The 17,596-nt window shown below is 38.9% G+C and overlaps 1 protein-coding gene across 3 annotated transcripts in view; it reads left to right on the top strand.

Moving 5' to 3' along the window:
• LOC126377061 (alpha-2Db adrenergic receptor) overlaps positions 1-17,596 on the top strand; it is a 595,604-nt gene that overhangs the window by 44,486 nt on the left and 533,522 nt on the right. For 2 of the 3 annotated variants that reach the window (XM_050024692.1, XM_050024693.1), the window contains exon 2: positions 4,229-4,252. The exons of the other annotated variant lie outside the window; for it this stretch is intronic. The gene's annotated coding sequence lies outside the window, so the exon portion shown is untranslated. The remainder of the gene's footprint in view (positions 1-4,228; positions 4,253-17,596) is intronic. 3 annotated transcript variants of the gene reach the window in all.

The raw sequence follows: 17,596 nt of genomic DNA, 5'->3' as shown, positions 1-17,596 counted from the left end.
TTAAGTGGTTTGACTAAGCTTTGCTTGATTGTAATAACAGGATTATTCCTAAATTTGTGTTATCATGAAATAACCTAGACATGCTAAACTCTTTGCTGTATAAGAAGAAGTAATGTTAATATACATTTTTTAAAAGTGAAATTTTTAATTCCATCCCCTTTGCTTTGCTTGCAATAGGAGAGTATCATGTTCAAGGCGCCCAATCCTACTCTCTATTTTTTTGCACTCTATTAAGATCCCTTTTATTCTCTAAGTTCGGCAACTAACACCTATGCCCTGGGAACAACCCTTTCTCAATGCCCTGCCGACGGCGTCCTAGAGGTAGGATGGGCTCATCCCCACACAGAGGCTACGCAGGAAGTTTCATCCTTCGAAATATCCATTACAAGATTTTTAAAGCAGAATTTAACTTAACGAGGCCTATGTTTGCGCCAGCCTGTATTTACATGATAAATGTACTTAATTTTTTTTTCAATATTCTACCCCTTCGAGGATACAGACGTGATGCTATGTTATGTCCTTTATTCCCTGTAGTTCTAACTGATCAGTTCTACCGTAGAACTATTGTATTATTTCACAATATAAAGAAGGTATAGGTCTTTTTAAAACAATGTTTATAAAAATATATTATTATATCAAAATGGAGTTTCATTAGTTGCAGCCATTTTCTCCACATAAGTACCTATAATTATTATGTTTCTTAAAAGGTAAGTAGCTAGGAAAATAATAAGAGGAAAATTAATTGTAAGTATTTGTCTATTTAAACCAAATCATAAATAAAAAGAATAGGTTTAATACTACTACTTATATAAAAACAACGAACTGAAAATTATAAGAAAACAGCAAAACAGTTTTTACCATAACTGTACAATAACGTCAAAACTCGCTCGACGTAAAGGGAAAATAAGGCCACTCGCCGTAAAGAGAGTCGCCGTAGCGCGAGTCGCCGTTCGGAAAGTCGCTGTCAACGCTACAATTCCGCAATCTCGGAATCGTTCGATTCCTTGATTTGAAAGTTCTAGGGCCCTTGTTCAGAGGTATTTTGGGGCCACTTTTCATCGCCTGTACAGGTTAACTACAAAGTACAGAAAATGGAAAAAATATTATTTATTTATAGGAAAACCAACAGCTGGATCAACAGCCTCAGCTCTTGCAGCAATTTCTTCCAGGCAAGATTTTTTAGATGAGCAGCGAGAAATTTAAACCTGAAATAAATTGCTACAAGGGTAATAAGGCCGCCTGGTGTGAATTTCTTATATTTTGCCATTTTCTGTACTTTGTGTTCGATTGAGTATATTTATCTTACCTTATGTTAATAACTGACTTCTTCATATTTTATTTGCTTTTTAAGACTTTACTGAGAATGAATAAAGCGAAACTGTTCTGTCAGGATAGTAGTAAGTCGAATTCCGTAGTCTCTGCCTACCCCAAAGGGGAATAGGCGTGATCTTGTGTACGTATGTGCATGTAAGGGAAAATTACCTCCCAGTTAAACTATGATTATTTTAGTAGATACAACATTGTAACTGCGCTATAATTATGGCTAAACTGAGACCGGGCGTCGGACATTCTGTAGTTAATTAAACTGTGTCAAACTGCCGCGTATACACAGTTATGTTATAACTACACTGATGCAAGCTTTAGAGAGGGCATTTTGCTTTGGGTTTTATTTATTGAAAACTATTTCCCTGCTCTTCTTTTCAAGCATATTAGCAACCTCATCAACCCTAGCGTCAGGTTTATTATGCTTTCTCAGTAACACGATTGGCTCGGCTACTCTAGACGGCGATACGGCTCACCTATCACGCTAGTTTAACAGAAAAGTCGTTGAGGTGTGGGTGCGTAGTTCATCTTGCGATGGATGTACGTTAAGCTGCAAAAGTCCACTCAGTTTCTTGCAATGTAATTAATTAACTGGTTGCACTTAAGATCTCCTGTTTACATACTTTACAGGCTGATCACCAGATTGTCCGTCAGCCGTTGGTCCCGGTTACTACTTACTGACGTAAGTAAGCGCGCGTTACATGAGCCATGTCAGGAGCCTTTGGCGGCTCAATAGTAACCCTGACACCAGGGTTGATGAGGTTGGTACTCCACCTCACAATCCACACGATAGAAGAAGAAGAAGACCGAGCTTTCTATGCTTTCTATGAGCTTTTTTTTGCTTCTATGCTGTTCTGGGAGCATATAAAAAACATAGAACACGTTCAGCTGCTTCTCTTCCCGGGCATGTCGTAAAAACCGACAGAGGGATTGTGTCCTCTAACATGATGGACTAATGTTATGGGCGATAGGCTGATCCCTTATCACCATAAGGTTCATCATATCCATCTTTGGACTTCGTATCAACAGTGGCTGCAAGTTGTCTTTGAATACTTGTGGCTCTGCCCACCCCATTAGGGATTACGGGCGTGAGTTTATGTATGTATGTATGTACCGAGCTTTCTGTTAGACCAACGTGATAGGCAGTGAGCAGTATCGCCGTCTACAAGTCGAGCCAACATTATTAGTAAAAACTACACTTAAAGATAAATTAATAACTCCTTGGTGAAAGTCCTGCACCGGGATTCGAACCGGCGCGCTCTTACAAATATTAAATCCACCCGATTCCCGGACAAACATTTCTCGGGTGTATTTTAAAAATGCAGTCAGTATCCTTAGCTAATAAAAGCCCCGGGATTCGAGACTCATTTTAAATCTTCAGAAAACTGAAAGAAAAAGTAGCACAATGGAGGATGCATTAAATAATTCTCTTGCGGATAAATTACTTAGCTCTTTCTGGATCTCCAGTGTTTTAACTCTTGGCTCAACATTCTTTATACCGTTTTTCATTTTTTTCTTAATTTGCGAAAGTGGTGTGACGATCACAAAGTGGTAATTTCGTGGTCTCTACCCACTCCAATGGGAAATAGGCGTGATCTTAATGTATGTAAGTTTTTTATTCCTGGTTTTGGGTCATCGTCAATTGCTACCAATGAAAAAGGTGGTAATACGAATTAGTGCGGGGCGGAGAGTTACTGTTCTATTAGTCATCATCATCATCAGCCCATTAACGTCCCCACTGCTAGGGCACGGGCCTTCCCTATGGATGGATAGGGAGATCGGGCCTTAAACCATCACGCGGGCTCAGTGCGGATTGGTGGTTATTAACGACTGCTAATGCAGCCAGGACCAACGGCTTAACGTGCCTTCCGAAGCACGGAGGAGCTCGAGATGAAAACTTTTTTTTGTCGTCACCCATCCTATGACCGGCCTTTGCGAAAGTTGCTTAACTTCAACAATCGCAGACCGAGCGCGTTTACCGCTGCGCCACCGAGCTCCTCAATTTATATTAGTATTATGTTCTTTTTAACCCGTGGTAGCCCATTTGATACAACGCTTGCCTCTTAGAGGTCGGTTCAAATCCAGCACAGGCTTAAACCAATGATTGTTCAATTTGTTTTCGAATTCATGGTTGGATCATAAATGATTATCAAGTGATCAACGGTGAAGGAAAACGTCGTGAAACCCACATTCCCGAGAAATGCATTTTTTAAGTTATGTGACCTAACCTGTAATGGGCTGGTTTTCCCTTCGCGGGTTGGAAGGAAGGACAGGCAGTCGCTTCTGTAAAGTCGGACCTGTCAAATTTTCACGTTAGGTAAGCGGACCATGTGAAATGTGAATTGGATCTCTGTCCACCTCGTAAGGCATTATAGTTTAATGAATAAGCAATTACATGTTGTACGGACGTTCCTTTTTAACCCCCGACGCAAAAACGACGTGGTGTTATAAGTTTGACGTGTGTGTGTGTGTGTGTGTGTGTGTGTGTAAATGTGTATGTGTCTGTCTGTGGCATCGTAGCTCTCAAACGGATGATCCGATTTTAATGCGGTTTTTTTTGTTTGAAAGGTATATCAGTCGAGAGTGTTCTTAGCTATGTTTGGTGGAAATCGGTTCAGGTCATCAAGGTCATCAGGTCGTTTGTTAAGTGTGATAGGAATGTAACACGCTCAGTTTGCTTGCAAGCATATGTGGGATAAGTTATTTTTTGCTTTTTTTAGGGATGTTTAGCATTTTTAACCTTTTGTCATAATAATTGAGTACTTTTTTTGGTCGTGGGTTTTTTAAATTTTTAATTTATTAGCTTTTTAAAATCGTTTGATCCTTTTCAATACCTACTCATCTAACTTAAATTAAGTTGAAGACTTGTTATTCTTCTTACCTAAATGTTATTCTACTGTTTCAGGTACAAAATTAAACCTTCCCTCAGGTAAGTTGTTTTAAGTTATTTACAACGAATTAACTACTTCTCTTCTAGATAATTACATACATACATAATCTCACGCCCGTATTCCCCGAACGAGGCAGAACTACAAATAATCAAGAAACTATTTGCAGCCACTTTTGATACATAGTCCTAAGGTGGATAATGATAAACCGTATGATGATAGGATATCAGCCTATTGCTCTTACTGATGATCCATCATGTTCGAGGACGCTGTCCCTTTGTCGTCTTCCAGCAGAGGAGCAATTAACGTCAAACTCTGACACTTTTCAAAATCTGTTCTTTAGAAAGGTCATCTCTTCTAAATACCCCGATACCGACCCCGCCGGCGTGGTCGACGATTTCCCGCATTCAGTGCTTATTGCTATCGACCCAAGGGGAAAAAAAACCAGCCCAATACAGGTTGGGTCAAATACCTCCGAAGATGTATTTCTCGGGAATGAGGGTTTCCTCACGATGTTTTCATTTATTTCCTCACGACATTTGTTTCCTCACGACGTTACATGAGTTGTGTCAGGGTCCTTTGGGGGCTTAATATTAACCCTGACACCAGGGTTGATGAGGTTGGTAATCCACCTCACAACCCACACGAGAGAAGCAGACTGTACCTTAAGAGATGCTATGTATCATTGTATTGGTTATTCACTTTGAGAGAAAATCTCTAAAAGCGTCCAACACGAAATTCCTGCTTTTCAACGCCGAACATAATTAATTGTTTAAGACTTGCAACAGTTCAATCGGAGGCCCCCTGGACTTAATTAACAGTCGATAGCGGAAGACTCTGTTCCATACTCCATTTATTACAGCCAAAACAAACGCTACGCCATTTCTCAACTCGCCATTTGTACACGTCGAACTTGTGGGTTGCCAACTTAAAAAAATGTCCCGTTCAGCTTTCGTCGAGAATTCCCGCCTTTTTGTCCCTTATTGATTGATAGATAGGGTAAACGTGAGTCTGTGATGATCATCTATCATGTTTTGAGCGTTTTTAATTAGGATTACAATTTTCTATCATGTTTTGAGTCTTTTTAATTAAGTAGGTTTGTAAGGCCGTTGGTCCCGGTTATTACTTACTGATGTAAGTATGTAGTCGTTACATCGTATCGTTTTACTTCCAAACGGCCTCCGTGGTCCAGTGGTTGAGCGTTGTGCTCACGATCCTTAGGTCCCGGGTTCGATTCCAGGTGGCGACAAATCACAATAATCACTTTGTGATCCCTAGTTTGATTACGAATTGGGACCCAAGATGTCACTTAGAAATAAATTTAAAGAAATTAATATTTTAACTATGGCATCACAATATATCTTTGAAAACTTAATATATGTAAAAAAACATATAGGATTATTTGCAAAAAATAGCGATCGGCACATTGTTAATACCCGGAATAAAAATAAACTTGCTTTACAAGTCAGTCGATTACATAAGATTACTAAATCTTTTAAGGGGCAATGTATACGTTTTTACAATAAGATTCCCATTGACATTCAGAATTTGCCTTTCAACTGTTTTAAGAAAGTAGTTAAACAAAAACTTTACAAAAAAGGTTATTATAAAGTTAGTGATTATTTAGAAGATATGAATGCATGGGATTAACTGTCTGAGAACTGATATTAGGCAGCTAAATTACTCAATTGTATATCAATATTTTATGTTTATTTTTATTTTTTTTAAAAGAACGTCTAGGGCCCTGTGCCGAGGTTTTTCTTGCAGCTTCTTTTCCCCGGCTATACAGGTTGTGAGAAGCTGCAGTAGTTTTAGGCGGATGAGACGTTCGTTATGTAAAAATTGACGATTCAAAGTGTAACTATGTTACCTACTGAATAAAGATATTTTTGAATTTTGAATTTGAATTTGAATTAGGACATTACAGGCTGATCACCTGATTATCCAAAAAGTAAAAAGATCCGTGCTTCGGAAGGCATGTTAAGTCGTTGGTCCCGGTTATTACTTACTGATGTAAGTATGTCGTCGTTACATGAGTCATGTCAGGGGCGTATGGCGGCTCAGTAATAACCTTGACACCAGTGTAGATGGGGTTGGTAATTCACCTCACAACCCACACGATAGAAGAAGAAGTAGGTTTATAATTTATTTTTTGTCATTGTGGTTTTGTGGTTAGCTTCTCAGATGAGGAGCGTTGGTTCGAATCCCGGTACCGAACTTGTACCAAGCGTGAGTTTATGTATGCAGAACTAATATCGATAAAAATCATAATAAACGTTTATTTCCTGCTTCTTCTATCGTGTGGGTTGTGAGGTGGAGTACCAACCTCATCAACCCTGGTATCAGGGTTACTATTGAGCCGCCAAAAAGCATGATATGGCTCATGTAACAACTACTTACTTACTTACATCAGTAAGTAGTAACCGGGACCAACGGCTTAACGTGCCTTCCGAAGCACGGATCATCTTACTTTCGGACAATCAGGTGATCAGCCTGTAATGTCCAAACCAAACTAGGGACCCCAAAGTCATCTTTGTGATATGTCTCCACCGGGAATCGAACCCAGGACCTCCGGATCGTGAGCCTAACGCTCAACATCTAGACCACGGGGTCGTTTCTGCTAAAAATACGTTATCAATTTTCCGTTTAAAATTAACTTACAAACATAAAGAGGCTGTCCAATTTGAGATAGCTTACTGAAGTGTTTTTATACTGTTAACTGTTAACTAGGCTTTCAGCCCTTATAGGCTTTATTATATTAACTCTGCTTATATACATAAGATGGCCAGATGAGTGTGTCTTGGTGCGTTTTTAGACCATGGAATAGAAGAAAGAGGTAGGAAAGGTCCTAACGCGCATTTTGTATGAAAACCGCTGTCGCCGGTTCAACCCCACTCACAGATAACTATGATAGCTCAACAACATCATCAGCCCATAAACGTCCCCAGTGCTGGAGCACGGGCCTTCCCTATGGATGGATAGGGAGATCGGGCCTTAAACCACCACGCGGACCCAGTGCTGATTGGTGGTTATTAACGACTGCTAATGCAGCCGGGACCAACGGCTTAACGTGCCTTCCGAAGCACGGAGGAGCTCGAGATGAAAACTTTTTTTGTGGTCATAAAATACCAGATAATAATTTAAATTTGAGGCTTACTTTGTGTAAAAAAGCTTATTATAAGATTAATAACTACCTAAATGATAAAAATGTCTGGTATTGAATGTGTTCCTCTAGTTATTAAATAAATTATAATGTATACCCTCATTGGTTTTTAAAAGATGTGTTGCTGTTGCAGTTTCTTGTCATTTCTTCTCCTCAGCCATAACATTTTGCGAAATGACGTAAATGGGTCGTTCTTCTTTTTTATCGACAATAAAAAGACATTTTCTCGATTTATCGGATTTAACATCTTTAAAATTATAACGACAATAAATATTTTAAAACATCATATAAAGATGTGTCTGTAGAGGACTATTTAGTGGTTCTCTTTATCTTGGTAACATACTTTTCTTTGCAGGCGCATTCCAAAAAATATTGTGACAAAGTGGCCCTTTTCATCGGAGACAGCATTTCAATTTACCACTCTGTCACATAATTTTGTGAAAAACGATCAAGCTACGTTAATAACTAATTGAGGAACCGATTAGTATTTTGCTTGTATTTTGAGTATAATAAGATAACTATATTTTTGGACAAGCAAAACATGAAATAAAATTCTAAAACATAACTTATCAGAAGCAGAACGAAGGACAGATCATTGTCGATAAAAAAGAAGAACAACCCAAATTCAAAAATGTTACATTGACCTTCAACAAGTTTATCCATGATAATTACGTTGATTCTGACTTTGAGTATTCAGAATACGTTGCACCACGCAGCGCTGCGCCTTGAGATGCCTCGCAGCTTAGCGCGTCGTATCGCAGCGCAGCGGTGCATCGCCAGTACAGTCATGAGCAATATAATGTATCCACTTTAGGACTCTGTCGCACTATCATATTTGACATTTACTGAGACTTACAGTTCAATTTGTCAAAATGTTAATGTGACATGGTACCAAAGTGTATACATATTAATGCTCGTGACCGTACGCACATAGAGGTCATGCTGCTCCTCGTGATGCTGGGCCACGAAGTTTTGCGGAGGGGTGGTAAAGTTTCTATGAAACGGACGAAGTCGCGGGTTAGTTAATGGCCACGTCACAACATCCAAAACTAATGTCGAGTCATCTTCGGTCACGTCACAATCACAATGCTTGTCTCCGAAACAATAGGTGTCCACCTTGCCCACGTCAACGAGCAAGTTCCGCTGATACTTGACTTTATTACAGGGTGAGTTCATTGCCTTGTGGGTTTCCCTTTGGTTTTGGTTTCATACAAGATCATTAACCTCACGGGGGAAGGAGTCATCTTCTCTGCCCTCTATTGGGGCAATTCCTGTTCGGCGCGTCCTTGCCGCTTCAATAGGCCAGAGCGAGATGGTGGCTGAGTTCGGATAGGGACCCAGACCTACGAGGTATAACGTAGAACCTTAGCTCAGGTATACAGGTGAAGACCTCAACGGTTGCAGACGCGGAGATGGGATCCATCGGACCGGCAATGCAGGACGGAAAAGGCGAGTCACTGGCACTGTAACCTGGAACCTGATAGAGGGCAGCAGTAACTGTCAGTAATATTCAGAGCCTGAGGACAGAAGTCCTAGTACGGCTTTGAAATTGTCTTCTCTGGGCGCCATGACACTGGCGTCAGACAGAGTACTACGGGGTGGAAGTCAAGAGGGAAATCACTGCCATATTTTTCCCTAAAAAGTAGCATGGTAAATGCTACACCAACAAGAGCGTGGCTCTTATATTAGTGATGATGATGAGTTTATCAATCGCAACTCAATACATAAAAAATATGCGACATACATAATAATAAAAGACTGCATGGCTCAAATTAGCTACTAAACGTTTTTTAGCTTCTGGCTCGCACCATCCAAATCCCGTGGTAGTTGCGTCTATCGAATATTTTTCTTATTTTCTGTATCTTGTGGTATTTGTGCTCAATGAAGTATATTTATCTTATCATATCGAGATGCGTAGGTTTTTATATTTTATAATAAATAAATAAATAAATTGTCTTTATTGCAGAAATCATGGTTCCATACAGAGTACAAATGCAATTAAAACATTAAATACTAGGCTACAGCTCTAAGTAGCTTTGTCCAATGCGCAATTAACCCCACACAGTGCGTACAAACAGCCGCGACTAACTTGTTACATGACATAAACATCGCGTTCCTAAAACGAGCTACACGATGCCGTATCAGTGCATCCAGCGCAGCGACGCCAGCCTCCGCGAACATCTGCGACGCGCTGCACCACCGAGGCAGGCAGAAGAGCACCCTAAAAGCGTCATTATACTGCACCTTCAGTCTCCTATACTCCTCCTTAGTGTGGTTTTTCCACAGTTGTGGCGTGTACAGAGGCTGGCAGTAAGCGGCAAATAAAGCAAGTCTAGAGTCCCCGGAACACTTATTAAAACGTCGACCAATCATGTTGGCTCGCACACAGAGTGCTCGCCGTTCCCGATCCAGATCCTTACTGTCCCGTAAATCGTGACACACCACATGACCCAAATATTTGAAGGACTGTACCCACTCCAATGGACTGCCCCCCAGATAGACCGGGTTCGGCGTGACATTCTTCATGTTGGTAAATACCATGCAGACAGATTTTTTGACGTTATATGCAAGGTCATGAGCGATAGCATACCTTTCACAAATACGCAAAAGGTCGCGAAGAGCAGAGATTGAGGGACACAGCAGCACCATGTCGTCAGCGTAACTTAGGTTGTTGGCACATTCTGAACCAATATGACAACCAAGACGGGCGCCGCTGAGTTCCTCAATCAGCTGATTCACGTAAAGGTTAAAAAGAAGGGGAGAGGTTAAGCCCCCCTGCCTTACACCAGAAGACAGCTGAAACTCGGATGAAAATGAGTCTTGCCACTTCACAACATTAGTTTGACCACCGTACCAAGCCATAAGTATACGGACACACGACGAGGGCACGCCAGAATTTCGCCCAGTAATCAAACCAGAGAAACCGGGTTCGTTTTATGTGAGGTCAATCTGGCAAAAGAACTTTTCTGACACTTGACCTATTTCTAGTTGTTTCTCCACTAATCCGTGGAACAACATAGTGCTGCATGCTGCTTGCCCAATGGCTCATATTAACTACAAAACGTTTTTTCGATTCTGCTCCGCACCACCCAAATCCTCTGGTACTTGCGGATTCCGAATACATCCCGCTTAGTAGTACTGAAAAGTGTGCGTATTTTCCTGAAGGACGTAAAATACGTCCCTGACGACCCAATTACTCTAGCCACAGAGGCGGCTAATCAGCTCGCAACAACCACTTCAGGATTCCGATACCGACCACGCTGGCGTGGTCGAGGAGTTCCCTAGTTCACTAAGGTTGATTAATTCTTTCAAATATATAAGTGATGAGCCGTATCGGCGTCTGTAATGGTTGAGCCAACTGTGTTAGTGAAAACTGCACTTCAAGTCCGGTACCGTGGTTCGAACCCGCGCTCATCGTTTGAGAAGCAAGCGGGTGAACCACAGGACCACAGTCAATGTTAAAAAATAAGGTTCTCTATTTTTACTCATAAAATTGTATGTAATAATTTACCATGGCATAATGTTACTTGAGTTACGCATAGTATTAATTTGTCATAACTTTTTAAGCATAATTTTGAAAATCATAACTACTATAAGCATAATAATTAATGACAATAATGATATATAAGCATAATTATTATAAGCATAAAAACTATACTTCGAATAATAAAAGTTTTGACACAACTTTGAACATTTCCGAAACTTACTTTTTCCTTGGCTGCATTTGGTTCATGATTGTGACTTTTTATATTTTTTTTCATGCTGTTGGTCATCATTCAGTATACTTTTCGAGTGTAAGATAAACATGCTGGCGGCGTAGCCGCCGCACCCTAACCTACTGTTATGCCTTGTAAAAATTATGACAAAATACTATTATTCTAAAAAAGAATTATGGATACCTATTTATATACGAATCAAATTTATGCCAACAAATATTAATCCAAAAATAAGTTATACCTAACAAACCAGTATTATTAGATGTTATTATGGGAAAGTACTATTATGCTAAAAAACGTTATGAAAAAGGATTATAATAATTAAAATTATGACAAAACCATTTATGCATTAAGAGAATCCCAAAAAATAATCCTGTGTGGATATTTCTACAGACAATCCATGTTATGTCAAAAGTAGGGAATGCAATCCTGATCTCGCGAGATCTCGTCCAATATTTCGGGATCAATCCCGAAGCATAATAGGACGAGATTCGAGATTGACGGGATTGGGCGAATCTCTTCGAGTTACACTTTTTGTTTTGAATATGCTGATTAGATTAGATTAGAACTTAATTATTTAGTTGGTAATATTGCAGGTTAATAAAGGTTATTGTTTTGTCTAAAAAAATATATTTTAATTAACCTAACTATCACAAAAAAACAGTTTTCATCGTTTTCGGCCATCCTAACTTTCATCATCATCATCAGCCGTACGACGCCCACTGCTGGGAATAGGCCTATCCTAACTTTACATTGATTTTTTTAAATCTTTTATTTACTTACTTAAGGGCTATTAACAAAGTTTGTTATGCCGGTCAAGACTGACTAAAACTGATAAAAAATAATATTTAATTCATGCCCCCACCCACAACAGCACCCACAACAGCCTAAGATGTGATGCTGTTGTGAATGAACGCATAAATAAAAATGATTCTGTGCTCGTAGGTTCTGATAAAAAGGCCTCCAAGATAACTACATCACTATTCTGATATATTTTTTTTCACATCTTAACACTTTCATGGACAGAACGTCTAATGACGTTCCGATTCCAAGTTGTCACACTCTCGTACTACCTATTATAAACCATCAATGACCCATGGTCTCTGTCCGTGAATGGTTTAAACCCATTATGGATTTCAGTATCCTAATGTAAGAATTTCACAATATCTCTTGTAACGAATAAATTAATAAATAATGCGTGATGTTGGTCGCCGTATAAGGGTTGGAGGCGGAGACCCTCGAGCTGGCTTTTTCCTCGCGAAGCGTATTTCACTTGCGGTTCAGAGAGGCAACGCTGCAAGCATAATGGGTACGTTCGGGCGGGGTACGCTTTCCGGAGGGCTTTTTGACGCCTGATATGGTTTTTGATATATATATATATATATATATATATTGTAGTGTAATTTATATAATAACAAAGCCAAGTCAAGGCGCATTTCCTTACCTCTATTTCCTCTTCATCTTCATAATCTATCTACTCCTTTTCTTCCATAGTATATGTAGTAGTTTAAGTAGTGATATTTATTTATTATAACAATTATAATTATGTGTATTATTATTATGTAGTTTATGTAGTCGAAAGTGTATTTATTTTTATATGCACAAGTATTCCTATGCTGCACTATCCCGCTATATTACTTAATATTCAATATCTCCTATACTTAAAGGTTGCCTGGAAGAGATTGCTACTTAGCAATAAGGCCGCCTATTGTACTAATTCTATTTCTCTTTTGTTTTGTATTTTGTTTTTTCCTGTTTGTGCAATAAAGTATTTGTTATGTTATGTTATGTATTTTGACGTATTGTAGTGTAAGTTTTTTAATTTGACTATGTTATATATTTTATTAACATTGTATTTAGTAATAATAATTTTACTCTAATTATAATCTTATAATTAATAAAGATTTCTAATTTTGATACAAATGATATGTAGTAAATGATACATTGTTTAATAATAATAATAACCTCGCCGGATCTTGAATTTGCGATCTCGAGTCGGCGTTGCATACCCTAGTCAAAAGGCTATATCAAAAGAAAGAGTTATATCATTATCACCATATGATGGATCGTAACCCCATGTATTTATTCATAGCTACATTTTAACATATTTCTTTGGTATAACCGGAAAGATAAACTATACATATACTTACTGTATAAAGTATTCCAACAAAAACATTTCCGTGTAAAATGATGCCAAGACGAGTTAACCAAAAATTTATTGCAAAAAAGGTTATTATAAGGTTAGTGATTATTTAGCACATATGAATGCGTGGGATTGACTGTCTGAGAACTGATATTAGGCAGCTATATTACTGAAATGTATAACAATATTTTGTTTATTTTATTTTATTTGTTTAATTTTATTTATTTGGGAAATTTACAGCGTCTCAATAGTATTACAAAAACTAAAGTATAATTTGGAAGGCCATTACACACTTCCACATATAATGATTTTTTTTTTAAAGAACGTCTAATTTGTTTTCGAATTCATGTTTGTATCATAAATTATCCTCACGTGCTCAGCGGTGAAAGAAAACATCGTGAGGAAACCCACATTCCAAAGGCATTTTCAGAGGTATGTGACCTAACCTATATTGGGCTGGTTTTCCCTTCGCGGGTTGGAAGGTCAGACAGGCAGTCGCTTCTGTAAAAACCGGACCTGTCAAATTTTCAGGTTAGGTAAGCGGACGCTGTGAAAAACGAGACAATGCTAGGGAGATGATACGATGAATCGTGTTCCCATATATTTGTTCATATTTTAACACATTTTTTTTTATATAACCGGAAAGAGAAACTATACATATTATACTTACTGTATAAAGTATAGCAGATTGTTTGTATATCAAAATGCGCATAACAAGGAAACTGGCTGATATAACTTAAGGCCAGTAATCCCTATGGGGACGGGCAGAGCACGGACGACTATTTACAACTACATAGAGCATCCGTGGTCTAGTGGTTAGTTAGAGCGTTGGGCTCGCAATCCGGGTTCGATTCCCGATGGGGGCATTGTCGAAATCATTTTGTGAGACTCTCCTTTGATTGCAGGATTAAATCACCTGATTGTCTGAAAAAGTAAGATGATTCCGTGCTTCGTACGCCACGTTAAGCTGTTGGTTCCGGCTATTAGCCGTAAAAACACCTCTACCAAACTACACCGGAGCAGCGTGGTATGCTCCATACCCCCTCCGGTTGATCGAGGGGAAGCCTGTGCCCAGCTGTGGGACGTACATGGATTGTTTATGTTATATTTACAACCATAGTTTGATTAAAACGACAGCTGTCAGAAAGTACATTTTCTTGTACAGTCATGAGCATCATGTACCCACTTTGGAACCCTGTCGCATTATCATATTTGACATTTAATGAGACTTACGGTTTAATGTGTCAAAAACGTAAATGTGACATGGTTTCAAAGTGTATACATATTAGTACGCGTGACCGCACTAAGCTGTATAATATCCTGTGTATATAGAAGAAGAAGCCATAGGTACGGACACGAGTACTAATATGTATACATTTTGAAACCATGTCACATTAACTTTTTTGACATATTAAACTATATTAAGTCTCATTAAATATCAAATACGATAGTGCGATAGGGTTCTAAAGTGGGTACATGATATTGCTTATGACGTGACTGTACGAAAGCCTAAAAAAAGGAACGCATTTATCCAAGACTCAAATTATTATGTAACCGTGGACCTTTCCCTTATCTGGGCCCAATTTTTCACATCTCATTGTCACCGAGAGACGGACAAAGGGATTTATTAAGTACTGTTTGGTGTTATTGTCGCGAAGAAAAATGGCCGCCTTTGTGGGCCTATGGGATTTCATTAATTCTTCCCTTCTTCGTAATCAATGGCCCTTCGGTGTTGGCCCAACAAAGTGTTTGTAAATGAATTAAATCGCCAAAGATTTAATCTACCTCAAAAAACAATACTACCTCTAATACTACCTCTGGGTTGGCTGGAAGAGATCTCTCTTAGAGATAAGTCCACCCTTGTAAACGTCCATTTCTTGTTTGTGATGTAACTAGTTGTTAAGTGCAATAAAGTATATTATATTAAGATTTATAGATTAAAGTACTTACTATTAGAGAAGTGAACAACATTTTTTTTTATTAGGAATTAGAGAAAATACGTATTTACGCCTGTGTTGGGTTCTTTCCGCGTTTAAATCGTTTAAACCCGTTATTATGTGCTTTAATTATGATAATAACCGCGTAAACTTAAAACAATGTATTGGGCTGGTTTTCCCTTCGCAGGTTGCAAGGTCAAGCAGGCGGTCGCTTCTGTAAAAAACCAGACCTGGCAAATCTTCAGGTAGAGCAAGCGGACCCTGTGAAAAACGGGATAGTGCTAGAAAGATGATGATGATGTGGTATTGATTCCTGCTGACACGCGGAATGTCTAATAACAGTTAAAATATGTACCAATACTTCTCTCTTATCTCGGCCAATGTCAGGTTTAAAATATAGGGTATTAGTGACATCGTAACGAACACTGAGGGGGATGATTCAGACCACAATTCTGAGTTAATATTAAGTGGCATTCAAATTTCAAGTTTCTTTTTATTATTTTCAATTCTAAACTTTTGCGTTGGAAAATTTATATACTCAGAATAATGAGCTGAATAATCCCCCTCAGTATTCGTTACAATGTCACTTACACCCCGTACAAGTACGTACGGGTACGTATGGGTGTTAGTGACACTGTAACGAATACTGAGGGGATGATTCAGACCATGATTCTTAATGGATATCAAGTAGAATTTTGTGTCGGAAAATTCATGAAAATTGTGTTGCCTTTTCTATTTATTTTCAGTTCCATACTTTTAAATTCCAATTGACATCAACTCAGAGTCATGGTCTGAATCATCCCTCAAAGTTTTTGTTACGATGTCACTAACACCGTCTATCGTCTGCGAAAGAAGTTAAAATATAATAGAATAGAATAGAAAAAGTTTATTATAAAAGTTCCACGGCTATGGCGCTAGTTTTGCAGATTACTAATATAACTTGTCAATTAGTTTCATTCAAATCCGTGGACTTTTTTAGTGGGGCGGACAATGGCCCCGATTCCTCCAGACACCTTCCACCAACTTATTTTACTTTACGTTATACCTGTCATTTTCTCATCCGCCGAAAAGGAAAGGGACGGAGGATTGACAGCTCTTAATTTTAGGAAGAATGAGTAAATGAACTAATAACCAGTACGAATCAAAATGGTATCTCGATGGTATGCAAACCGTTTGATGTGTGCTGTTAACTTAATTCTGTCGGGTTATTAGCCACTGCAAAATTTTTATAGGGTTGTTTTAGATTTGTGCTTAAAATTAGCGTGTGTTCGTCGATTACCCGTCCCTTTCCCTTTTGGAGGATAAGAAAATGATAGATATAACTTAAAATAAAATTAGATGGTGTTTACAGGAATTAGCACCAATGCCTAGCTATTTAAGTACAATTTCTATTTTTGTTCTGTTTATACGTAGTGTTTATTTGATTCCTAAAATTTAAATAAAACAACTCGTTGCTTCCGGTCGGGACCCAAAACAGGAAGTGACGTGTTATCTACGGATGTGACGCCGCAGCCTTGTTTTTATGCAAATGGGTCTTATCCCGTTTTTCATGTGTTTTGGCTTGAAAAGGCCCGTTTCAGGAGATTGACCGTTTGTTTTAGAGCGACACGATTTCTATCATTTAATTGTTTTGCTGCTTTGGGCAGTGTTTCTGTATAAACAGAAGTGTCGCTGACTACTTTAGGGCCACAGGAGGACCAACAACCGCATTCTAAGTTGTTAATTCAAAACTTGCTTCACTCGACTCGGCCGTTCTGAGCATTTTAGTATTTTAGTTGACATATACGTTCTCCCACAGCCACAGCCTCCGTGGTCTAGTGGTAAGAGCGTTAGGCTCACGATCTGGAGGTCCGGGTTCGATTATGGGGACATTGTCGAAATCACTTTGTGAGACTGTCCTTTGTTTGGTAAGGACTTTTCAGGCTTGAATCACCAGATTGTCCGAAAAAGTAAGTTGATTCCGTGCTTCGGCGGGCACGTTAAGCCGTTGGTCCCGGCTATTAGCCGTAAAAACACCTCCACCAACCCGCAGTGGAGCAGCGTGGTGGAGTATGCTCCATACCCTCTCCGGTTGATTGAGAGGAGGCCTTTGCCCAGCAGTGGGACGTATATAGGCTATTTATGTTATGTTATATATACGTTCTCGATTTGAGCACTTTACTCACTGGAGTCGATCATACCATACTACCAACAAAATAAAACATGTATCACTGGAGTAAACTCGAAATAAGGTTGAGGCGCTGTCTAAGAAAAAGAAATCGTTTATTTTTAGAAGTAAGTTAACAATTTCTAGTTTTGGGATTTCTTTTAAGTAACCAAGCCACTTGTAGTAGAAATCCCGCTCTTCGTAAAGGTACTAATTGGATGGAAAAAAAACAAAATAAAATTATAAAAATAATGCAAGAGGGTGATTGGTGTAAGCGCGC

Source organism: Pectinophora gossypiella, chromosome 22 (genome assembly GCF_024362695.1).
Source record: "Pectinophora gossypiella chromosome 22, ilPecGoss1.1, whole genome shotgun sequence".
In the NCBI taxonomy this organism is placed as follows: domain Eukaryota; kingdom Metazoa; phylum Arthropoda; class Insecta; order Lepidoptera; family Gelechiidae; genus Pectinophora; species Pectinophora gossypiella.
The sequence above is the reverse complement of the archived record's forward strand: the minus strand, read 5'-3'. Positions and strand labels throughout refer to the sequence as shown.